At 44.3% G+C, this 24,786-nt stretch overlaps 2 long non-coding RNA genes across 2 annotated transcripts in view; one reads left to right on the forward strand and one right to left on the reverse strand.

Moving 5' to 3' along the window:
• The window catches only part of A330033J07Rik (RIKEN cDNA A330033J07 gene), a 218,393-nt gene that overhangs the window by 86,766 nt on the left and 106,841 nt on the right, over window positions 1-24,786 (reverse strand). The window lies entirely within an intron of this gene.
• Gm52065 lies at window positions 1,014-17,688 on the forward strand. The gene is made up of 3 exons (XR_003950710.1): window positions 1,014-1,268; window positions 14,310-14,437; window positions 17,571-17,688. It is a non-coding gene; the product is annotated as a predicted gene, 52065 (long non-coding RNA).

Genomic DNA, 24,786 nt, shown 5'->3' on the forward strand with positions numbered 1-24,786 from the left:
AAAGGAATGCGGGCATGCGCCCTGCTTCCTTGCTGGGGACGTGGGAGCGGCATTGAGGCGTCCCTGGTGACAGACAGAGCATCCCTAGGTCTCAAGGCACATTCCAAAGGCCAGCTACTTTGTAGGCTACAGGAGCCCCAACCACGGTTTTAGGGCAAAGGGTGTCCTGTAGGCGTGTGTGCACATGTGTGTGCATGTATATTCATGCAGATATGGGTGTGCTGTTTGAGGACATAGTTATTCCATGTAATTATTCGTATGTGTGGTATATGCATAAGGGTATGTGAGCATGTATGTATGAGTTTGAGCTTATGTACATACATGTGGTGTGTGCCATGCACAAATGTATGCATGAGTAAACATCTGTGAACACAAAATACACATGTGCATATATGTATGAGAGCTTGCTTGTATATATGGGGGGTAGGGGTTGTGTGCTATACACATGCATGCTACAAAAGAGAAGAGCATCTTTGTAAGTGCTCTGGCCCACTTTCCTATGGGTGCCCGAGCTCCCATCCAGTCAATTCTAATAAAAGCACACTTAGTCACATTAAGTTTAGAGTCATTAACAAAAACTCTGGGCGAAGTAGCTTAGTTACAAGTAAGGGAAAAAAAAACCCAAAACTCCCACTAGAAAACCTCCACACTCCCCTACATTTTCAATGGACCTGATCTCTGCAGCAGTGAGTCCCAGGGAATCAATTCTAGGAGCTATGTGGGGCTCATCCACCCTGGGAAGGGGGTGGGTCTGCTAGATTCCCAGAAGGCACCTATAGAGCTCACTTGCTGCAACCTCTTTTCTCCTGGAATTCAAGGGTGCTTTGATTCGAAACTCACTTCCCCGTGGTCAGCATTAGCATTCCGGGCTAGTCCTGGGCGACATTCCAGAGGAGAACAGTATTTTTATTTTCCTTTTCCTCCTGGATTTGACAAAGGTTTCTCATGCATCACTGGACTGTATTGCAAAGTTCAGAGATTTTTTTCCTTTCCTCAAAGAAGATCATTGAGGCTGCAAGTAACCCTGGTAGCTGCGTGGAGATGGAATTCTTTAGACCAAACTGCATGTTGCACAGAAAGGGGGCAGGGGGATGACACACAGATGCAAAGAGGAATGCATTTGAGTCCTCCACAGGGCCAATATGTCTTCGCTTCCCAAGTTTTTAGTAAATGGCTACAAGCTGTGCTCGCCTCTTCAACGCTTCTATCAACCGCAGGACCTGGGCCTGGAACAGCCTTCAGCTCCAGCTCCAGCTCCAGCTTCCCTGGTAGGTCAGCCAAGTTCCAGTTCACAGACTCTGCAGACAGTGCTGCCATGTGTAAAATGGATGTGGGTACCCATGTCAGAAGACCCCCCTAAAATGATTGAGCAAGCAAGCAGGGTGTCACTCATGTGGCAAGTGAACCATAAGCCTTTGATATTGCTGTCCCTGTTATCAGCTTAAACATGCAAGAGGGCATCTGGGCATACTGATTTGTTGTCAGATTCTATTCTAGTTACTGGAGATGCACAGTTGGAGAATAAACAGGATTGTGGGGAGCAGAGGAGACCCCAAGTGAATGCATATTATTGACAGGAGTATGGTTAAGTCAAGACCCCCCAATGCCTCAGACTCCTGGGAATGGCAAAGTCTTCCAGGTGTGGGGCTCAGAAGGATGACATAGCCTTTCTCAGATTCAAATGTAAGTGTTTACAAAGGACTGACCAGTATGTGCAAAAACTAGCAACTAGAGGTTTCTCTTCCATGATGACTGCAACATGGGATGGTTCCCCTATAGAGACCTCCTGTTGAAACTTACTGACCCAGCTTTAATCCTACACATATTAAACACCATGACATTTGTGGCTATTAGGTAGAAATAAGTACCCTCCGTCAGAGTGAGCACAACCCACCTGATCTAAGATTTTCTGCGCGCGCGCATGTGTGTGTGTGTGTGTGTGTGTGTGTGTGTGTGTGTGTGTGTGTGTGTATGCCAGTCAGTCTCTCCTTTCTTCATTCCCAAGTGGCTCCGGACAGGACACCTCTCTAAGGACATGACATGGATAGAAGCCAAGCTGGGTAAGAACATAGGCAGGATGGGATCTTTGGAGGTCAGAAGCTTCAAAGTCCTCTGGGACAATGAGAGACCATTTGAACCTTTCAAGCAAGAAGACCTGATTTTAGATTTAGAAAGGGCATGCTAGCTCTGCAGAGGTAGCTAAACAACGGGAATTAGATCAGAATTGTGTAACAATGCTCCTCCAGCCTTAGGCACAGAAAACTCCCATGGAAAGCTCTTCCTGCATGCATGGAGCAGAGCCCAGGCACTATTTCTGTGGTAAGGTGAGCATTGAGCAGAGAGGGCTGTGTGATTAACACCTAGGTGGTTCTAATATATGGTCATGGGTCAAACCTCTCATTCAGAACTATCCTAGTGGTCCAAGTGTGAGATCTGATAGCTTTCACCAGTGATGAAAACAAAGCTACTCAGAGGTCATGGGGATGGAAGCAAATGAATTAGAAGCAAATGGATTAGCGGTGATAAGGGTCAATGGGAGACGAAGGTGGGAAGCAGGAAGGATTCCTAGCATGGGGCAAAAGGGAGAGAGTGATCCTATTTATCGAATGAGCAAAATGAGAGCAACCCAGATGGGTGATGGCAACCACAGTTTAAAAACTACAGTTAAAAGCCCCAAGTATCTAGAATGTCCAATACTAAAGAAAATGACAAGTTATAATAAACTGTTTCCTGGTTTACCTCGGGTCAACAGGAAGCTATATATTATTTCAACTCTGCTGAAAATTGTACTCAAATTTCTAGCATTTCTTTCCTTAATTTGTGGAAATCTGTTCATAACTTAATTTTTAAAGAAGTCAACACTTCTCAGTGCCTTAGACCACTGTATTCAACAGTATTTTATAATATCTATGTGGAACTCTAGAAACAGATATAAAAAGTCAGTATTGGGAGGGAGACTGGCTCTTAACTGTTCCTCGGAGGCATGTATGTGAAGGCTTTGGCTCGGTGTATCAGCTGTTGGAAATGAAGGGATTGCTCAAGACAGGCTGGAAGTCTTTAGGTCATTGGGGTTCCTGTACTTAGGTGGATTTTAAGACTCTCACTCTTTCTCTTTTTGGAGGCTGAGAAGTATCTGTTTCCCTATGGGCTCTTTTTTTGTTGGCACCCTCACTATACCACAGGACTAAAGAGATGGCATGGACCAGCCATGGACCAGAGCCTCCAAATCTGGGAGCTCAAATAAAACTTTATAAATTAATCATCTCAGGTATCCATTACATGTGATGTTTTGAGAGGCTCCCAGGGATGTACTTATCTGATACAGCATCTTCTCCTGAGGGTCAGATAGGATAAGGCACCAGGAAGGAAGGAGCCTCATCATTCATGGGTTATGAGCCAGCTTCCTTCCATCTCTTGTACACTAAGAAGATATGTTTCTGCTTACTCATCACAAAAATGGTATATGTTAAGTGGCCTGGGGTAATAGCTATAGTGAGTTTATCACATTCCTTACCCAGAAATTATTATGGACAGTAATATATACTCTCAAAGTGGTCACCTGAGTGAATTCAGCCTTTGGCCCTGAGAGGCAAACTTTCCTGTGTTTGAAGACTGAAATGAATGGCTTATTTTCATAGAGAAGGGATCAATACTCTTTCCACTCTGAAGTCGCCCGACTCCTGACCCGCTCATGCTTTGTATCCCGTCTCCTGTGTTGGTTGTCAATCAATTCTCCCTGGCCCTTTGTTTTTCTCAGCTTCCCAAGAGTCTCTGCTACAGCTGGATCCTTCCCCAGAGAATTCTGAACTCTTAAGCTCCTAGTGTGTACCTTCCTCCTTCACCTCTAAGCTCCTACTGTCTACCTTCCTCCTTCCTTCCCTTCACCTCTAAGGCATCCCTCACCAGTCTCTTCCTTGTACCTCCTGATGATGGGGTATAAGAAAGACCAGGTATGAGAAAGCCCCCCGACTCCCAGGCTTCCTTCTCTTCTATGCCTGGATTCTTTCACTCCTCTCCTGAACTCTGACTGTTGCAAGGACTAAGTCAAAAGTTTCCTTATCAACAAATGCCTATATAGATAATCACCTGGGCACTTCCACCCTGATATCCTGAGAGTTACCTCAACACATCCAAAAGCATCCTCACTAACCAATGTGTCCCTTTATCGGCCATGTCCCCTCTACCCTTGCTCAGCAACCTACTCCAGCAAGCCAGGAGCTCCAGTCCCCTCTACCCCTGAAGTCAGTGCTCTTTAGATAAACTCTACATGCAGACCAACTCTGAAGATGTGCACTTTGCACTAATGTGTTATTATTGTATTAGATATCTTTATAAATTCAGCCTTCAAATCCAGTGCATAGTCTGACTTTGGATTGTCACCACACCCGCCCTCTGGCTTTGCCCTTTGCAGTTGTCTTGTAGCCAGTCAATATTCCCCTCCTGTGTACCACTTCTACACCCATCCTTCGGAATGCCAAAACACAAAGTGATGGATTGTTACACTTCCAAAGAAACTGTGTAAGCCAACCTCCCAGCTCTCTCACCCATGACATAACTCTCAGCTATGTCTCCAAACACACTGTCCTTCACATTTGCTTTTAACTGCCTTCTTCTGAGACCTTCCCTCCCTGGGCTGGTTCTTTCATCTAGAGCTCCTACTCCATGTTCAAGGAGTGGAGCTCCTTGTTAATCCTTGTTAATCTGTCTTGCTATATTATCTATTATATATTCATGTATTTATTATAAAGCATTTATTACGATGATGTCTTATAATTATTTACTCACACATCAGCCTCCACATGGGCTGTAAGGACTAAGTGTCACACGCCGCTCAAGGGCAGCAAGCAGACTTCTGTTACTGTTGTGTCTACACGACCAAGCGTAGGACTCAGTAGGTGTTCAATAGATGTACTGAACTTGAAACGCCTTTGTAGTACAGTCAGTTGAAATGAGGTAACCACGTTAATGTAATGAGTTCATCTTCATTGCCTTCCCCTTTGACAAGCAACACCCCCCTCACCCCAGCCCACCCCCGGACTCAGAAAGCAGATGATTTGTGATCTCAGAAACCCTGGGTTATGTGAAAGGATCAGCTTCCTGGTTTCTTCATTCTTCCCAGGAGAATTGATCGCATTACACAGCTGGGGAGTCAGTTGGCTTTTTCAAGGGTATGGCCTGCCGATCTGCTCCCGCTCCGTGCCTCTGTCTCTCCTGTGGCTCTTTCTCCGAGTCTGCTGCCCTGTTTTCAAAACCGAACATGCCACAAAGGCTCTGTGTAACACCATGCTGTACATTATTATCACGTTAGCTACAGTCATAATGCATTCAAGGGGCCGCGGAACCCGATTATACTTCACCTCACAGCCATATAGTGGGGGCGGGGGAAATAAGGCTTCATCAAGAAATTTATATAACCAAATAACCAAATGGAAACTTGCTAATGAAATCGGAATTTATCAGACATAATGAAATTCAGAAGTCCCACTCTGCTAGACTCTCAGTAGGAAGAGGTAGAAAGGTCTTTTGATGGAGGAAGCTTTTAGCAGAGACGCGCTTACTAATTCAGTAAAACTGCTCGGCGTGGACTCCCCATCTCCTTGCACACCACATATCTACTTGGTTTTGGTTTGGGTTTGTTTGTTTGTTTTTTATTTTGTTTTTGTTTTTCACTTGAATTCTGTCTTTGAAAATCACTCTTGACTATCAGAGGTAAATAAGACGCGCCCGCAGTGAGGGAGTAGCGAAATCGAAGAAATCCAAATACGGACAAACGCATTTCCAAGCTGTCCAGAGGTCTTCGGAAAGACTTCTGTAAATCTGGTCCATAGAACAAAAACACTGTCACCTCATGCGGCGTAGAAAGGGACAGGCTTGCTACTTATGCTCCCAAACTAATAAGCAGGAAATCGTAGAGCGAGTGAAAGAGTCAGCACTCAATTTCCATCCAAAACAATGAATAAAAAAAGATAAATCTAAGTGGCTGCAATTTTCTGCCTTTACCCGGCAGTTCTTGCATGACAGTTCATCGCACCAAATTCAAAGAAAATGTTAAATGGAATTTTCTTCCTCATAATAAATCAAGCTGCTGCCAAACTTCAAAGGGAGAATTAAATAGTCCTTTTCTTTTCTCTAGAAAATTCTGTTTGTCTAGAACTAAAGCAGGAGGATAAGCACATTGACAGGCAGCCTAAAGATATATGAAGTCTGCTCTCTTATATATTTGTATAGCAATGTTCATCTCTAACCTATGTATTAAATACAAATAGATGTTAACAGATATATCAATATAATTTTGCACATATATATTAGAAATTATATACTATACATGACATTACATAAGTAATATATCAAGTATAATTGATATATTAATAACTGTTATGAAAAATATCATGATAATTACATTAATGATAGAAATAATTAACTTTCTTTGAGACAGAGCATCATGTATCCCAGGTTGGCTTTGAACTCATGAAGTAGCAAAGGATGGCCTTAGACACTGAACCTCCCTGCCTCCATCTCCCAAGTGCTGGGATTACAGCCATGTACTTCCATTCCTAGTTTATGCAGTACTGGGGATAGAACCTGGTGCGTCTCGCATGCTAGGTGATCTCTCTACCAACTGAGCCATATGCTTACTCCAATGTTGACTAATATTCTTAAATACATGTATATAAATAAATGTATACATTCTAAACACACCATATTATATATAGATACATATATGGGTGTGTTAGTGGGGAAATGGTGCTTTCTCACATAGTCAACAATGAAAAAAGAATGTTTGCTTAAATTACCCCTTCAGTAGTTTATTCCACTGAGATGTGGAAATCTCCCCCTACTCTGAGAAGTTCCAGTGTGTGTTAACAGCAAGTGAGCATTTTTGACTGTGAGGGTTCTTTTTAAAAAGATTTAATTATTTGTATTTTGTCCATAAGTGTTTTGTTTGTGTGCTTGTCTATATACCACTTGTGTGCCAGAAAAGGTGTCTATATATAGACATCTTGGCTGCATCATGAGTTCAAAGCCAACCTGGGATACATGACACTCTGTCTCAAAGAAAGTTAATCATTTCTGTCATTAATGTAATTATCATAATACTATTAATGACAGTTAGTAATATATTGATTATACTTGATACAATAATTATATTACGTAACATACAATATATGTTATATATATTTTCTAATATATACAACATGTGATATACCTATATATAGTTTCCCCTGAAACCGCAGTTATAGACAGTCATTAGCCTGATCTGGGTGCTAGGATTTAAACCTGGGTCCTCTGGAAGAGCAGCCAATCCTCTCAACCTGCAAGCCACTTTTCAGAAACCCCAATGAACACTTGTAATCAGTTCCTGCACCCTCGGTGTGGCCACCTGGAGATTTCACTGATCCTGTCTTTTTAATCAATGACTTCTATGAGTTATATAGCCCTCCTTTTCCAGTCTCAGGGTCTGCTTTGTGCAGGGGAGAGGGAGGAGGATGTTGTAGCCACATGCACCAGGACACCAGAGCTCCCACCCTCAGCATCTAAATGCTGCAGTGTAGTAACAATAAAACCAGACACAGTGAATTCTACCTTGAAAACCTGCACTCACCCAACTCACTCTATGCAACTCTAGGCAGTGGAATAAAAATTAGTGGAAATATACAAAGAGGTGGAAGCCACCTTGGAAGTGGGACAGGTAGTATTAATTTAAAATCTCATTTTCTAAGAAAAAGCCTCACATTGGTCTGTAGTTTGTGGACAAAGCTAAAGGATAAACAAACACTCCGGGAAGCATCTGTGCCTATGCAGACTCCAAGACAGAATCCCAGTTTCCTGCCTTTGGTGAACAGGCCCTTTATCTTAGCAGGTAGGAGGCAATCAAGATTTTATAAACTGGCAAGGTCTCCCACAGGGTTCTGACAGCTCCACTCTCCTCCAGCCATTGCCTGTCACTCCTAGTGAGTCACCTCTAGTCACTGCTGCTTCAGTCAGCTCAGTGTGGTTCTGTCCTGATCTGCCCCTACCTCCCTTTACCTGGGCACTCAAGGACAGAGTTTCTCAGAGCCAGCAGCACACTATAGGGGATGGGGGCCACTATATCCAGGAGTCCATTCACATGCCAGATCATTCAAATAACATTGAGCTTAAAAATTCTTGTTTGGGGGAGAGTAAAAGTTTACAATGAGTCATTCCTTCTATAAATAATAATAATAATAATAATAACTTCTTGTAACTCAGCTATAGAAGTGTGTATGCTTGCCGGTATAGCACAAAGTCAGTTAAGGTTAAACTTGTACAAGTCTCACAGACTCTAGTTCTAAATGCCTTTGACGTGGTGTAAAGTCCTTAAGACTTGAAATCACTCCCTGGGGCATGCTTCGCCTCTTTTTCAAGTTGCCAGATATTTGGAGGACAGGCTCTGTGGTAGCAGGGCTTCAGCTTGCTCTCTTTCTCCTGTAGGTTTTCAAAGAACAAAACCTTGGTGTTTTATTTCAACTCTACGTACATAGCTTTCCTCATCTGGAAAAAGACAGGTAGAAGCCAGAACAACAGCCCTGTGGGCTTATTAGTAATATTAAATGAGAAATGTGCATGATATACTTTAAACACGCCATCAAGGCACATAAGTAAATGGTGTACATTGGTTATTAAATGACATTATTGGTAGCAATAACTGCAGTTGCTACATAATAAGAGTACTTCATGATTGAACGAGCAGGTCTTAATGCTTAATATTATTGCTAAAATATGTAGCAATCTTTACTACTGTATCATGACAAAGAATATATCTTATATAACTGTTCTAAACAAAAAAGACCAATAACTAACCAACATCCACCGTGGGTGGCAACAGCCACCTGGCATCTCGTAAGGATTTCCTATCAGTTTTGTGTCTGCTCATTGTGAGTGCCTCTTCAATGGACTACATCATGTCTACACTCAAGGTTCTCCTGGACTGCCAGGATCTTTAATCACTATGATTTGAATTAGACACAGGCCTTTGAGACAGAGAAGTGTATTTCTCTACACCTAAAGTGTATTTCTCTACAGCTCATGGACAGATCATGGTACACTCAAAGGGACTGTGGGTATGCTTTGCACAGGACAGGGCAGGCAGGAAAATGAGAAAATAGTCCAGAGAGAATCATGGGTTCTTGGCAGGGCCTGTTCTTGGGAGACGATGCTAGGAGCTGAGAGAACAAATAGAAATCATATGTAGCCAGGCAGTGGTGGCGCACGCCTTTAATCCCAGTGCTTGGGAGGCAGAGGCAGGTGAATTTGTGAGTTCGAGGCCAGTCTGGTCTACAGAGTGAGTTTCAGGACAGCCAGGGCTGCAGAGAAACCCTGTCTCGGAAAAAAAAAAAAAAAAAAGAAAGAAAGAAAGAAAAGGAGAGGAGAGGAGAGGAGAGGAGAGGAGAGGAGAGGAGAGGAGAGGAGAGGAGAGGAGAGGAGAGGAGAGGAAAGGAAAGAAAAGGAAAGAAGAGAAAGGTGAGTAGACATAAGAACTCTTTACACAATGAAGCTATTTATAATCCCTAAAAGAGTAAGGACAAGTGTTAGACCCCAAGTGGAGGTCTTCATCTTGAAGGTCCCCTCACCTGCCTAGGGATCGTCCCGTGCTCCCTTCACTGAGTATGGAAACTGCCTCACACCCAGCTATCTTAATCGCTTACCTTCCGTCACTAGTAGATAGTTAGTTCCGAACCAGTGACTAATAGGTTTTGTTTCCATTTAAAGATGTCGAGATTGATGAGTGAGTCACTGTGTGGGGACACACTGCTGGGTGTCAAATGTTCTACTGATGGCAAACAGAGCTTGCCTCTCACCCGCAGAACTCCAGGAAGCACTTTCACTGTCAACCAGAGCTCTTTCCCTTTCATTTTCTTCTTCTTTTTTTTTTTTCAAAAACAATTTTTTATTAGATATTTTCTTCATTTACATTTCAGATGTTATGCCAAAAGTCCCCTATACCATCCCCCCCCACCCTGCCCCCAACCCACCCACTCCTGCTTCCTGGCCCTGGTCTTCCCCTGTACTGGGGCATATAATCTTCACAAGACCAAGGGTCTCTCCTCTCATTGATGGCCTACTAGGCCATCCTCTGCTACATATGCAGCTAGAGACACGAGCTCTGGGGCTATTGGTTAGTTCATATTGTTGTTCCACCTATAGGGTTGCAGACCCCTTCAGCTCCTTGGGTACTTTCTCTAGCTCCTCCATTGGGGGCCCTGTGTTCCATCCAATACCTGACTGTGAGCATCCACTTCTGTATTTGCCAGGCACTGGCATAGCCTCACAAGAGACAGCTATATCAGGGTCCTATCAGCAAAATCTTGCTGGCATATGCAATAGTGTCTGGGTTTGGTGGTTGTTTATGGGATGGATCCCTGGGTGGGGCAGTCTTTGGATGGTCCTTCCTCTTTTTTTTTTCTATTACATCTGTCTAATACATTCAAATAGCCAAACTCAGGTCAGCAGTAGTAGATCATGAGCTGACTGTTACCATTGGCCTTGATCCCTTTGGAATTTGTATGAAGGATAGTGATGGCATTATTGAAGAAAGTGTGATGATTTCCATCTGGGGAAGGAAGAACAGAAGCTGAAGGTTGGTCAGGGAAGGGAGGCCTTGCGAAGTTGGTAGTGGTGGTGGATGTAGTGGGGGATGGTTGCTATTTGCATAGTTTTAACCACCTCACCTCTCGCTTCAGTCACCAAGAAAATTGGGTCATTATTAGTCGGCTGTTGCATACATGTGAAAGCATAGGGAAATATAAATATTCCTTTAGCAAATTTACTTGGCTTCCACAGCTTGATTTTTTTTCCCCATAAGGTTGATTGACTGTCTAAGGTGCTCCCTTGAACATAAAGCCAAGTTGCTTGCTTTAAGAGACCAGCCACAAGACTGTTCTAACCTACTGCAAATAAGGTCTCCAGATTATTCCCCCTCTCTTGGATTGTGTTAGAGAACTGGGCTTCCAGAAAGGGCGTGGGACGTACATAATGATGTTCAGTAAATGGACTTGATCGATTCTAGATTATCTGTGAGTCTTGAGACAATTGTGTAACCAGTGGTTTTGAATGGGTATCGTGTCACATTTTCTTCATTCCCAGTGTTGCTTGGCGTTTTCAGAGTTCTGATGGTGGCTGTGAGTTTCCCTGTCTGAGGAGATAGAGCAAATTTTCCCATATCTTTCCTGTCATTGGCCAGGGTATGTCAAAGCCCTTTGTGAAAACTAGATTGCCAAATCTCACTGTTTGTGGAAAAGAAAGAAAGAAAGAAAGAAAGAAAGAAAGAAAGAAAGGAAGGAAGAAAGAAAGACTAGAAGCCATAATGCAGTCTAACAAATTCTCACAGCAAACATCCTCCCTAAGAAAGAAAAGCAATCTCCATGGATTGATCACCATGGATCAGAAGCCAGTGCCATCCCATCACCAAACATGCGTGGAGCAACTGTGATGCCTGAGGTACCATGAGAGATAGCAATACAAACACAACACATTGGCTTTTAAGGGAAACAACCTCAAGCTTAGGAGTACGCAACATATAGTACATTTTACATATGTTTCTCAAGTCCTGTGTTCAGCGGCATTAAGAGCCTAGAAATATTGTCTGTTTTTTGATGGGTTACAAAAAAAAAAATGGCTCAAAGAATTTTAGTAACCTGTCCAATCAAGTCCTGGAGTTGGTCAAGAATAGAGACAAAACTGTCCCACTCCGTGATGTGCTGTGCGTGCAAAGACAGGGAGTAGAAAGAACAATCAAAGACACTACAGGGAGAAGGAAAAATGAGCCGTGACCATCAAAAACAAGGGATGAGAATCTGATTTCACAATAAATAAGTCTCCGAGCAGGGGAGAGAGCTTTACTGGGAAACTGATTGCCTTGCAAGAACCAAGGTTTTATCCCCAAGACTCATAAGCGGGAGAAAATATACTGGGGTGATGGTGGCACCAACTTGTAGAGGTGTAGGTAGGGGCCCCCAAGGGTTAGCTGCTGGGTGATGGAACCCAGATGTAGAGGTGGAGGTGGGTGGACCCCTGGGGCTAGCTGTTCTGACGGCAGCTGTGAATTTCTCTGAAGAGATACAGTGATTAGAAGCCAGACTAGCTTACTTCCTGAGTTCCAAGTCGGTGACAGACTGTCTCAAACAACAAGGTGGCTGTGGAGTGTGAAATATTAAAAAGGAACCTATACTATCGCTGGCTTGGCATCGGCCTGTTCTCATCTCATGGATGAGCCAGAGCTCCGAAATCTCTTCACCCAGCTCGCTAAGTTCCCACTGGCCGGTTGCTACCACACCAGCCCCACGCTTCCAAATTTCCACAGCCTTTTGGGGTGAACTTCTTGAAAACTCACACTTTCAAGAAGCCACCATACCTTTCTCTCTGAAACCCAGTTGAGTCGCTACGTTAAGGAAAACACCACATAAACTTAGTTCAGAATCAATAGGTAACTCAATTGCTGGGCACAACAACAAGCATCCTAATTTTGTAAACTGTACTAAATATAACTCCTCCGGTGGCAAAACCTGGCGGATCCGCCATCTAAATCGGGGGGCCTCCTGTTAGCTACATTTTGGCCTTCCACTTGTCTCCTGTCCAAAAGCAAAACCCCTTTTTTCTGCCTCTCCTCTTCCCCTCTCTGACCTGGAAGTCCCACCTACTCCTCACCCAATGATTGGTCCCCTGACATCTTTATTCATTAGGGGAAGCGTTCTGCCAAATGGCTAGTACCAGTAGGTGACACCTGAAGGTGTCTTCTGGCTTCTTCATTCACATACACAAGTGGACATCTACATACAGGTACATGCTGTCCTCTGACCTGTTGGCTGCTGTGGAGTAGCAGGGTCTCAGAATGACTTAATGACACAGCTATAATAAAAAGGGCGCGGGGGTGAGGGTGGGGCTTTAAACCTGGCATCCGGGAGGCAGACACAGGCAGATCTTTGTGAATTCCAGGATAGCAAGTTCACATTTCTACCCAAAATCCTGGGCCTGAAAACCACCTGAGGCTCAGTGGAACACAGTCATCAGGACCTTGTCACCTCTAGGTAGTTTTGTAGCACGAGAAGTCCCTCCAGAAAGGTGACTGAAGACTGCACAGGTCTACCCGACGCTAGACAAAGCTACTATTAACAACTAGTTCTTGACCTACCTTGCAGCTCTATGAAGTTGTATGCACGTGGTAAGAATGCATCACAATAAAATCATGTTCCCACCTTCAACAGAAAAATCTTAATTACTTTCCACTTTTGCTTTCAAGTATCACAGCTGAGTTCAAAATAATGTGATGACAAAAACATATTTTTATAGCAGTTCATAAGGCAGTGTAATCCATTTAGTACCCTAAACCTCCAGAGGTCCGTAAGAATTCATTGCCCAGTACAAGAGATGAAAATAATAGCTCAGAAGAAAAGCAAGTCTCCCCACAGTCTCAAAGCTGGTAGGCACACAGGCGGAATTACAGGCCACATTGGCCAACTGCAAGCTGAATGTCCTTTCAGGATATCATGTGGCCTCACAGTTCTTGAGAAGTTTACTCTTTGTTCTTCCTTCCTAATCAAGGGTGACACTTTTAGAAGGTGATTTTTCTTTTATTGTCAGCCTTCCCCTCAGCAAAAGACATGTTGATTCCCCTCTATCTCTACACCCGCCTTCAGCACAAAAGCCTGAAGTTTACACAAAACGCTATCTGTATTACTGAGACTCTGTTATTACAGGGGTTTTCTTTTGGTTGTTATTTTCTAGCTTCATACACTGACTTTTAAACCTTTCCCTCAGTCTACATTGAATAACAGTCTACATTGTATGACTCAAACAAATGAAGACCTGAGCTAACAACTAAACAAGGAATTGGAATACTATTGGAAAGCCAATCAAAAATAAATAAATAAATAAATAAATAAATAAATAAATAAATCTAAGCAAAGCTTAGTCCATGTGAGTCAGGCATTATTATGCTGGTTGGTTTTCTGTCAATATGACACAATCAAGAGTTTTCTAGAAGATGACAAGAACATCAAGGAACATCAATTGAGCAGTTAGCCTTCATTAGATTGGCCTGTAGGCAGGTCTATGGAGGTGTTTCCTTGATTGGTGATTGACATTGGAAGCCTGACCTACTAGGGTGGTAGCACCTCTGGGTGGGTGACCTTGTATTGAGAAGCGAACTGAGCAAACCATAGACTATAAGCCAGTACACAGTGTCCCTCAATGGTCTCTGCGTGAGTTCCCTATCTCCAGGGCCCTTGGGAGCCGGTCCTGAGTTTCCTCAATGTGTAATCCTAACAAACCTTCCAAGTTGCTTTTGGCAGTGATATCAACGACAGTGATAGAAAGCAAACTGGGAGAGCTAGCTACTGAACAGTGGCTCAACCAAACAGCTGAAATCCCCGGACTCTTCCATTCTCAAGAGAAGCAAACAGATTCGACAAGAACAAATGTGAGTATCAGTGTCTGCCAATAAGGGTGGTCACACATGATCCTACAGTTTTAGATTTCCTTTATATGATGCATCTTTTCTAATTCACTGTTCACAAATGTATTGAATGAATGAATGAATGAATGAATGAATGAATGGAAACAACAGCATGCTCAGAGTCTGACAATTATACCGTGACATGTTATAATGAAAATCATATAGTATTTAAGACCAAGAAGATATCTTCCCAAGAGAACATAACTATAGACAGTTCTTAGAGGGGGGGGGGCATTTTTATTCTAGTCTCTTGGCCGCCCCTTGATGGTTCAGAAACACATTTATGTTCCTAGATATATCTTATCCTCACATTGACAAGTGAGAGTATGATAAAGATGAAGGAGAAACAGCGCATGTGCTGAGTAGATTGCCGCCCATATTCTATTCTGGAAATAATAACACAGCAGGGGTCTTGATTCTGACATCTTCAAACACGAAAACTAACTCAGAAGGAGTATGCCAACTAAAAACAAAGCAATAGGCCTGAATTTTTTTTTCTCTGAGCTCCTTCTGAAGCCCATGTGCAGCTCTGATAACTGGCGGTAGGTAGCATCATTTTTATCTATTCAATAGGATATCGTCAGCAAAAGCAGAAATGTCAAGGAGCTCACAGTGACATTGTTTCTATTTTTGTGAAATGGTCAAGTGATACTTATGTCAGGATAACTCACTCTTGACTCTGGCACACCACTTTCACAGAGAGCTCGAAATGCCTTGTGACTGGTATAGAACAGAACACTGGGCAGAGGGACAGTCCCCACATACCAGCAGCCTCCAGTCACTGTTCCCCTTTCTTACACACATCTTGGAAACAAACTTTAAGGCCCCAGCATTAAGTCTCCGAGCTTCTGCCAGCTGACCTGAAAATTCTAATCTGAAGGTCACCCCGTCACACAAAGGATAACTGATGCTCTGTGTTGGCATCCTGTTGGATAACTTTTAATGCTCCACAAACCTAACTCATCTTGCTTACCTTCTTAGAGACAAGAGAGGATCTTGTTTATCCGTTTTCCTCATGGTGGGGTGAACAGTTTAAAAAAAAAAAAAAAAAAAAAACAAGAAACCAAAAACAAACCAAAAAAACCCGGCTATCTTTGTTATCAAGCTCTTTGTTAAGCTTGTTATAAATCAGGACTGCCTTAATTTTTGATTGGCAACATTTTATTTATCATCTAGAACATGGTGCCTTAGGGCTGGAGAGATGGCTCAGGGATAAAGAATGCTTGCTGCTCTTGCAGAGGACTGAAGTTCAAATACCAGCACCCACACGGAGTGAGCTATAGGTGCCAGTAACTCCAATTCCCCCCTTCTGGCCTCCATTGGAACTACGTGTGCATACACACACACTCACACACACCCCAAATAAAATAGATCTTGAAAAAAATTAAAAGAATATGCTGCCTTGACATCGATAGATCTAGATGATTATAGATATCGATGATATAGATGATGGATCATGGACGCTAGAGATGTATTGTGGAAGGGTGGAATCTCGTTAACTGAAAAGTTCATGGCCTCGTTATAGTGACCATTTCTGTCAGAACAGTTAGCAAGTTCACTACTTTTAAATTTTCAACAATGTATCATTTCCTATTCTCACCACAGGGAACAGCTGGTCTCTTATTCTCTGGCATCTGCGCTCCTGTGTCTTTTGGCTAATACCCTTCCACCTTTTCCTTCTCACTAATCCCCCAGCCTCTGGGACCCGCCATTCTACCTCCTTTTACACAAAGCCAATTCCTTGGACTTTGCATATGAACAATATGTGACACATCCCTTCTAGCACGTGGCTCTTTTGCTCCAGTGTCCTTCAGCTTGGTTCATCCTGTTGTAACAGGCAGGATCCCGTCTTTTCACGCCTAAGCGTCTATCATTGTTTCTGTGTTCCACAGTTTCTTCCTCTAGACATCAGCTGAAGGACACATACATAGATTTCACATCTCGGTTTTTACAAATAGTGCTGCTATAAATATGCACATAGAGATTCCCCCTCCACACGATGATTTTTTTTTTTTTTTAGATATAGAATTGTCAGTGGGATCACTGAAGCATATGGTGGTTCTAGTTTTGGGTTGATGAGCCGTCATCCTGTTTCCTACACTGGCTACACTAATTTGCGTTCCTACCAAGGGTGGACCAGGGCCTTTTATCTCTACAGCCTCGTCAACATTTATTTTAGTTTGTCATATTGAAAGCAGCCATTCAAAAAAGGTTAAATGAAATAAAAATAAAATAATTTTTTTTAAAAGAAAGCACCCATTCTAACAAGAGTTGGGTAGTAACTCAGTGTGTTTTTATTTACATTTCTCTGGTAATTAGCAGGGTGGAACATTTTTCCTACACCTCCTAGCCTTTTGTATGCATTAGTTCTAGAATTATCTATTCATATTTACTGTCTTAATTATCTGCTTGTTGTTGTCACTTACTTGAATTTTTTTGTCATTGTTTTTAATGTTGTCTTGTCTTGGTTTTGTTTTGTTTTGTTTTGTTTTTTTAAATCAAGTGAAGTGGTTGCATTCCCCAAGTGGTTGAATGCCTTGTACCTTGTGGGTCTTGGCTCCTTGTTTGTCGGTAGACAATTTGAAAATCTTTTCCCCCAGTCAGTAGGTTGCACCTTTCTTGACTGTTTCCTTTGATGTGCATAAGTTTGATATACATAAAATTGATATAATCCCACTCGGCTATTTGTTGTTGCCTCTGCTTTGTAAATGTGACCAAAAACTCACCCCTAGACTAATGCCATGGAGTTTCCTCTATATACTCATCTAGTGGTTTCATATTTCAATCTTACATTACAATTTTTAACTCACTTGGAGTTGAGTGCCTGGTGAGGAAGAAGGATCTAACTGAATCCTTTTGCATGTGCACATCTAGCTCCCAATGTCATTGAGGAGACTGTCCCCTTCTTCCTGTCAGCCTCAGTCAGGTCTGTCTTGAGGAAGCTGAGGTCCTCTGTTGGTGCTGAGGTTTATCTTGAAGCCCTGTGGGTACCAGCATAGAGAGCAGGGCTCTACAGGATCTTGCCCTTGGTTTTACTGCGACAAGCCCAGTCCTGGGGTTTAAAGTAGTGACATATCTAATTTCATGTTTCCCACAGCAAACAATATCTCAATTGTGTTGCTCTGTGAAATTTGGGGCAGGAGTAATGCAAGAAACAGAAACCATCTGTAGTGGACATTCCTAGTTGTCAACTTGACTATATTTGGAATGAACTACACTCAGAATTGGAAGGCTCACCAGTGACCCTTATCTGGAGGCTTGGAGATAGAAGTTTCTGATCTGGATCTTGGTATGGAGATCTTGAGCCATAGTGGCTATGGATTCCAGAAGATTAAATCTCCGAGTTCAAGGTCATCCGGGATTAAAGGTGTGGTGGAACACACCTTTAATCTGGGCTACACCTTCTGCTGGAGACAATATAAGAACATTAGAAGAAGGGAGTCTTGCTCTTGCTCCTTCGCCTGCTTGCTGTGTGAGACTGAGTAACTGCTAGATCCTTGGACTTCCATTCACAGCTACTACTGAACCATTGTTGGGAATTGGGCTGCAGACTGTAAGTCATCAATAAATTCCTTTACTATATAGAGACTATCCATAACTTCTGTGACTCTAGAGAACCCTGACTAATACACCATCCTTTGGGGCCCTCCTCCATAGTCCCACCGTGCCACACCCAGAGACAGCTTCCTGGGCTCTTGTGATGCTGTCCTTGTGGGTGGATGTTTGTTTAAGCTGATGCTCCATGGGTGGGAAGGAGTCAGGATACTGTAGAGATCTTCTCTACCACACTGCTGTGCCCTAGGATACTGCTGTACCCTAGCTGCTATGCCCTAGGATGCTGCTGTGCTCGTAGGATGCTGCTGTGCCCTAGGATGCTGCTGTGCCCTAGGATGCTGCTGTGCCCTAGGATGCTGCTGTACCCTAGCTACTGTGCCCTAGGATGCTGCTGTGCTCCTAGGATGCTGCTGTGCCCTAGGATGCTGCTGTGCTCCTAGGATGCTGCTGTGCTCCTAGGATGCTGCTGTGCCCTAGGATGCTGCTGTACCCTAGCTGCTTTGCCCTAGGATGCTGTTGTACCCTAGGATGCTGCTGTGCCCTAGGATGCTGCTGTGCCCTAGGATGCTGCTTTGCCCTAGGATGCTGCTGTGCTCCTAGGATGCTGCTGTGCCCTAGGATGCTGCTTTGCCCTAGGATGCTGCTGTGCTCCTAGGATGCTGCTGTGCCCTAGCTGCTTTGCCCTAGGATGCTGTTGTACCCTAGGATGCTGCTGTGCCCTAGGATGCTGCTGTGCCCTAGGATGCTGCTTTGCCCTAGGATGCTGCTGTGCTCCTAGGATGCTGCTGTGCCCTAGGATGCTGCTGTGCTCCTAGAATGCTGCTGTGCTCCTAGGATGCTGCTGTGCCCTAGGATGCTGCTGTGCTCCTAGGATGCTGCTGTGCCCTAGGATGCTGCTGTGCTCCTAGGATGCTGCTGTGCTCCTAGGATGCTGCTGTGCCCTAGGATGCTGCTGTACCCTAGCTGCTTTGCCCTAGGATGCTGTTGTACCCTAGGATGCTGCTGTGCCCTAGGATGCTGCTGTGCCCTAGGATGCTGCTTTGCCCTAGGATGCTGCTGTGCTCCTAGGATGCTGCTGTGCCCTAGGATGCTGCTGTGCTCCTAGGATGCTGCTGTGCCCTAGGATGCTGCTGTGCTCCTAGGATGCTGCTGTGCCCTAGGATGCTGCTGTACCCTAGCTGCTTTGCCCTAGGATGCTGCTGTGCCCTAGGATGCTGCTGTGCCCTAGGATGCTGCTTTGCCCTAGGATGCTGCTGTGCTCCTAGAATGCTGCTGTGCCCTAGGATGCTGCTGTGCTCCTAGAATGCTGCTGTGCTCCTAGGATGCTGCTGTGCTCCTAGGATGCTGCTGTGCTCCTGGGATGCTGCTGTGCTCCTGAGATACTGCTGTGCTCCTAGGATGCTGCTGTGCCCTAGGATGCTGCTGCCTGGGCTCAAATGAGTAGCAAACAACTTTTCAAGCTTAGCAAGTCATTTTTCCCCTTTCCTTTATGTTTATTGTTTTTTTGGTGGGGGATGAGTATGCATTGTTGGTTATCCATATTTCCCCCGCTCCCCTCTCGGCTTCAGAAGCCAAGTTTTCCTCTTCCACCAGGAGTGAGCAGCCATGGAAGGGCCTAAAGCTCTGTTTTCTGCAAGTAGAGCAAAGACCTTAGATCCTAAATCCAGACTTTCTGGTCATTCACCAGGATGCTTTTATTCCCACAGCCAGAAAGAAGAAAAGCACACAAGGCAACGATGGTAATTTACACGCTAGTCCCCCAGGAAGGCAATGGAAAGGTTTTCCTGTTCTCACCGACACAGCTTCCTTCACTGACAACTCTGTCCCTTAATGTCTTGCCCTTTGAGGCTGGGATACTACTATTCATAAGCTGCATCAGCTTTCTATGTATCTTATGAATCATTAGCTCCTGCCTGACATTAGAACAAATTTCAATTCTCTTACTGCTCAAAACCCAGCTTCTGAGCCTACAGAAGGGGCAGAGAATCAAACAAACTTCAAAGGTATTTCTCTGCTGGCACCATGAAGAATGTATCAGATTGCTGTTTAGACCTGCATAGCGAAGGAGCTTTGAGACTATATCACGACTTTACAGAGAGGACATAGTCCAGTTGGTAGAGCACCTGTCTAGCATGCTCAAAGCTTTGGGTTCGATCCCTAGCACCAAATAAATGGGGGCTACACTTGGAAAGCTGAAGCAGGAGGATCACTGTGAATTTGAGGCCTGCCTGAGAACTCTTCAAACAGAAAATAAAATTGAAACAAAGTTGGGCGACTAGGGTTGCATTTCAGCAGGTGGGATGATTGCAAGAAGTTCTGAGGTTTGATCCCATGCATAGCATAAACAAAGCTTTTATCCTAGTGCTCAACTTGAAGGAGATGACGGATGGACAGACGGAGAATCAGAAGTTCAAGGTTACTCTTCCCATGTATCAAGTTTGAAACTGCCTCAAAAACTTCTCCTAAACACACACAAAAAATCAACTGTCTTAGGGTTTCATTGCTGTGAAGAGACTCCATGACCAAGGCAATTTTTCTTTCCCCAGAGCTGAGAACCGAACCCAGGTCCTTGAACTTGCTAGGCAAGCGCTCTACCACTGAGCTAAATCCCCTACCCCCAAGGCAACTCTTCTATAGGAAAACATTTCATTGGGGTTGGCTTACAGTTTCAGAGGTTCAGTCCATTGTCATCATGGCAGGAAGCATGGCAGCATGCAGGCAGACATGGTGCTGGAGAAGGAGCCCAGAGTTCTTCATCTTGATCTACAGGCTGCAGAAGGAGACTGTGTGGCACACTGGCTGTAGCTTGAGCCTAGGAGACCTCAAAGCCTGCTCCCACAGTAACACACTTCCTCCAAAAAGGTTGCACTTACTCCAACAAGGCTACCTCTCCTAATAAAGCCATTCTCTATGGACCAAGCATTCAAACACATGAGTATATGGGTGTCATACTGTACTGGCTAGTTTTGTGTCAACTTGACACAGGCTGGAGTTATCACAGAGAAAGGAGCTTTAGTTAGGGAAATGCCTCCATGAGATCCAGCTGTAAGTAATGATGGGGGGGGGGGGGGTTCCCCTGATGGTTGGTGCAATCCCTGGGCTGGTAGTCTTGGTTCTATAAGAGAGCAGGCTGAGCAAGCCAGGGGAAACAAGCCAGTAAGTAACATCCCTCCATGGCCTCTGCATCAGCTCTTGCTTCCTGACCTGCTTGAGTTGACTTCCTTGGTGATGAACAGCAGTATGGATTAACAGCAATGTGGAAGTGTAAACTGAATAAACCCTTTCTTCCCCAACTTGCTTCTTGGTCGTGATGTTTGTGCAGGAATAGAAACCCTGACTAAGACACATACCTATTTAAACCACCACACCAAACAAACAAATCTGCATGGTAACCGCTACTAAACTGTCCTCTGAAGCTTGCAGCTTTGGTAGGCCTCTCCAGAAGTGTTGGGTTTGAAGCTTGAGTAACAAATTCTCTGATTATTGTTTCCTTTCCTGTTTTCTGGAGCTTGTTGCTAAGAGCTTCAAGGAAGAACTCAAGTGAGCCTAATTCATGAATGGCAAAGCTTACTCATAAGAGTTTCCTACCTCCATGCCCATTCCAGCAACAATAAAAGCAACGTGTAGAGACTAAGTTAAGTCCTGCATCGGAGCTTCGGAAGTCACCGCGATGGTCAGGCATTACTGTTGGTATGTAGCATCTAAGTGTGGCAAAACCTGTGATGGGTAATCTTTCCAGATTTACCAGGCTCCAAGGTGAGCGCTGCAAGATGCTCCCAGGACACAGGATGTGATGGGAGAAAGGAGGCTTCCTTACAAACAGAAGAAAGCAGAGCAGGTTCCACCCTTCGGGGCTTCAGGATGTGAAGAACTCGAGACAAGGGGCAGCCATGAGACAACTTCTTTGAAAGTCTTCCTCGCCCACAGAAGAGCCTTCTTCTTCCCTCTTCTCTGGCTGGAGCATCACAGTAGAAATGACCTTCAGCAGCTAGCGGGTTTTGTTTCGTTTTTTTTGTTTTTTGTTTTTCGTTTTTTTGGTTTTTTGTTTTGTTTTTGTTTTTGTTTTTTTTTGGTTTTGTTTTTTTGTTTTTTTGTTTTTTTTGGTTTTTTGGTCAAAAGGGAAAGGAGATAAACCATAGCTTCCAAGGACACCTAGCAGTATAAAGTATCCTGCTTTTTGGTTTAACCTAAGACAGGGTCTCACAAAGCTGGGGCTGGCCTTGAACTCACTGCCAAAGATGAGCTTTAACGACTAATCCTCCTGCCTTCTCCTGAGTTCTAGGATCACAGACCAGTATCACCACCATGCCTGGTTTAGTCTGGGCCTAGGAATGGAAGCGAGGCAAACTCTCTGCCAGCTAACTGAGTCACATGGCAGCTCTACCCTGCAACTCCAGCCACTGGGTCGTCCAAATGGCTTGACTCAGCAGCTGCTACCCACATTGGCACCGATGTCCTTAAGTTCGAGGGATCCAGCCCACGAGTTTCAGCCAAAAGCTCAGTGTGTCTCCAGGACATAGAGACTCTCAGTTCTATTGGGAAGGCATTATGACTTATGTTACTAGAGAAGGGACATGGTGAGCAGAGACTTAAGCAACGGGAAGTTCATTTTCTCAGGAATGGGGGGCGGGGGGGGGGGAGATGGGGTCGAAAGCAAGGTCACTGCCTTAAAGCTCTGAGTCTGTCTTTTGCCTTTTCTTTCTTTCTTTTTTCTTCTCAAAGGTGTTATGGAGAGCAGAGCATGTCGGGAGAATAATAAGAAAGAGTCTGAGGGGATGGAGGACCCCCACCAGGGACTGGCATTTAGAGATAAATGGACTGTGAGGAGGTTACTAGAACTGCCAGGCCCTAGCCAAGTTCTCTTTCAGTCAGTGGGAAGGCGATGTGAAATGAAGCAAGACAATGGCTCCGAAGAATTCTTTGTGAGGATAAATAGGACAGGAGCGGGCTCTCCTAGGCTATGTTTTTCCCATTGCAGATTAATAAGAGAGGCAATTATGTAATAAAAAAAATTTACCGTTAATTGATACCAGTTAAGCACAACTACAGTTAGTCCTATTAAGTCCTATTAGGACTGAAGAGATTTCTTTCCTTTGCCATTGCGTGGAAATTTGACATCTTGCCTGCCTTCTAGCTCATCCCCAATTACAATCTACTAGAAATGGGACAACAACAAGAGCCATTTAATGTGTCACAACACAGGAGAAGGAGTGGTAGAAGCAGAGGCTTTGCACTAAGAAACCTCACAGCGTGATATGCCAGAAGATGCCTTGCATCCTCTGTCTGTCTCCCTTCCAATTTCTGCATGGGCTTGGTTTGGGGGAGGGGGATTTGTTTGTTTGTTTGTTTGCTTGCTTGCTTGTTTGGTTTTTTCTTTTTCTCATTTTCTGGCCACAGAGTTATCCGTATGGGATACATTCTGTTCGAGTTAGTGCCCCCCTCCACATCCCCTCCCTCTACCCCCCACCCCACCCCACCCCCCATGCACTAAGGGCATAGCCCTAAATAACATTTTGATATTGTAAGGTCTATACCTTCCCTTTAATGAGTCAGGTCTGGGGCTGCATTTCCCAGAATTGAGATGGTAATGAAGTCATTAGTTTCTTCCTACTTGAAGCCCTGGCTAGAAAGAAGAATTCTATGGGTAGGCAGAGCATGAGAGGCTTTTTTTTTTTTTTTTTTTTTTTTATATAAATCTCACACCCAGCCCAGCCCTAACACCTGTTACATTTTCCCAGGAACCTGAGCCTGAGACCATTTCCAATTTGTTTGCTCTTGTCCCTGCACGGGACACTGACAAAGGCCCAGCTCCCTGCTTTCTAAGGCACTGCTAATTGAAAATCTCTGGCTGGTGCAAATGTGAACTCAGACCCACAAGAGCTCCAAGTCGGGCCCCAGTGGTCATTTCCTCCTCCTTTTAAACTTCGCCTCTCTAATGCAGGTTATACAAGATTAATTTGTTCAAGGGGGGAAAACCCGATAGTCATTGAACCCTCTCTCCTAATAAATGCTTGCTTCCTTGCACCTTTCTTTTAAAAAGAAGGAAAAAAAGAAATAAATATATAAAAGAGGGGAGATAATAAACCCAGCGACCAGCTAACCCTACAAGGCCTGTGCTTGTGAGCCTGGGAAGGCTGGGGGGGGGGGGAGTGGGGGAGGGGAAGTGGGGGGTGGAGTGCTGGGAAGGGGGCAGTGCAGTGCATCTTGCTATGTGCTTTTAAAACCCTCCCTACTTTATTAATTTTGAACACAAGAAGGGGGAACGAAATTGAGTCCCAGGTGACTGAGGGTGTGTGAACTCTGGGCAAGGACGGTTGTCCAGTTTAAAAGGAACTTCAAAACCTGAGTAGCTTAAAGGGTTAGAAATGTTCCTATAGGGTCCCTGAAAGGGACCGGGGGCTGCAGCTTCCCCTCTAGACATGATGGGCATTTCTGGGTCTAGTCACCTCTGTGAGAGGAAAAATAAATTTAAAAAATCTGGAAAACAAGGACAAACGGAGGTGACCCGGCTCTCCAGTGTCAGAAGGCATGTGACAGGGAGAGAGAAGTTAGAAGTAAGTCGGTGTCCACACCTTTCCAGCTGTGTCCTCCTCTGCAAATCTGCACAGCAAATCCTTGGGACTTAAAGTCCCAGCAGCTGGCTGGGCTCCTTACCTGTTCTCCCCACCCCAGCCCCGGTTCCCCCCTCTCCCAGGAGAGTCTGGCCTTTGGATTCTGCATTGTGCTTCACTGTTTGTGTTGGTTGTTTGGGCGATTCG

The sequence above is a fragment of the Mus musculus genome, chromosome 13 (assembly GCF_000001635.26).
Source record: "Mus musculus strain C57BL/6J chromosome 13, GRCm38.p6 C57BL/6J".
NCBI classification, from domain to species: domain Eukaryota; kingdom Metazoa; phylum Chordata; class Mammalia; order Rodentia; family Muridae; genus Mus; species Mus musculus.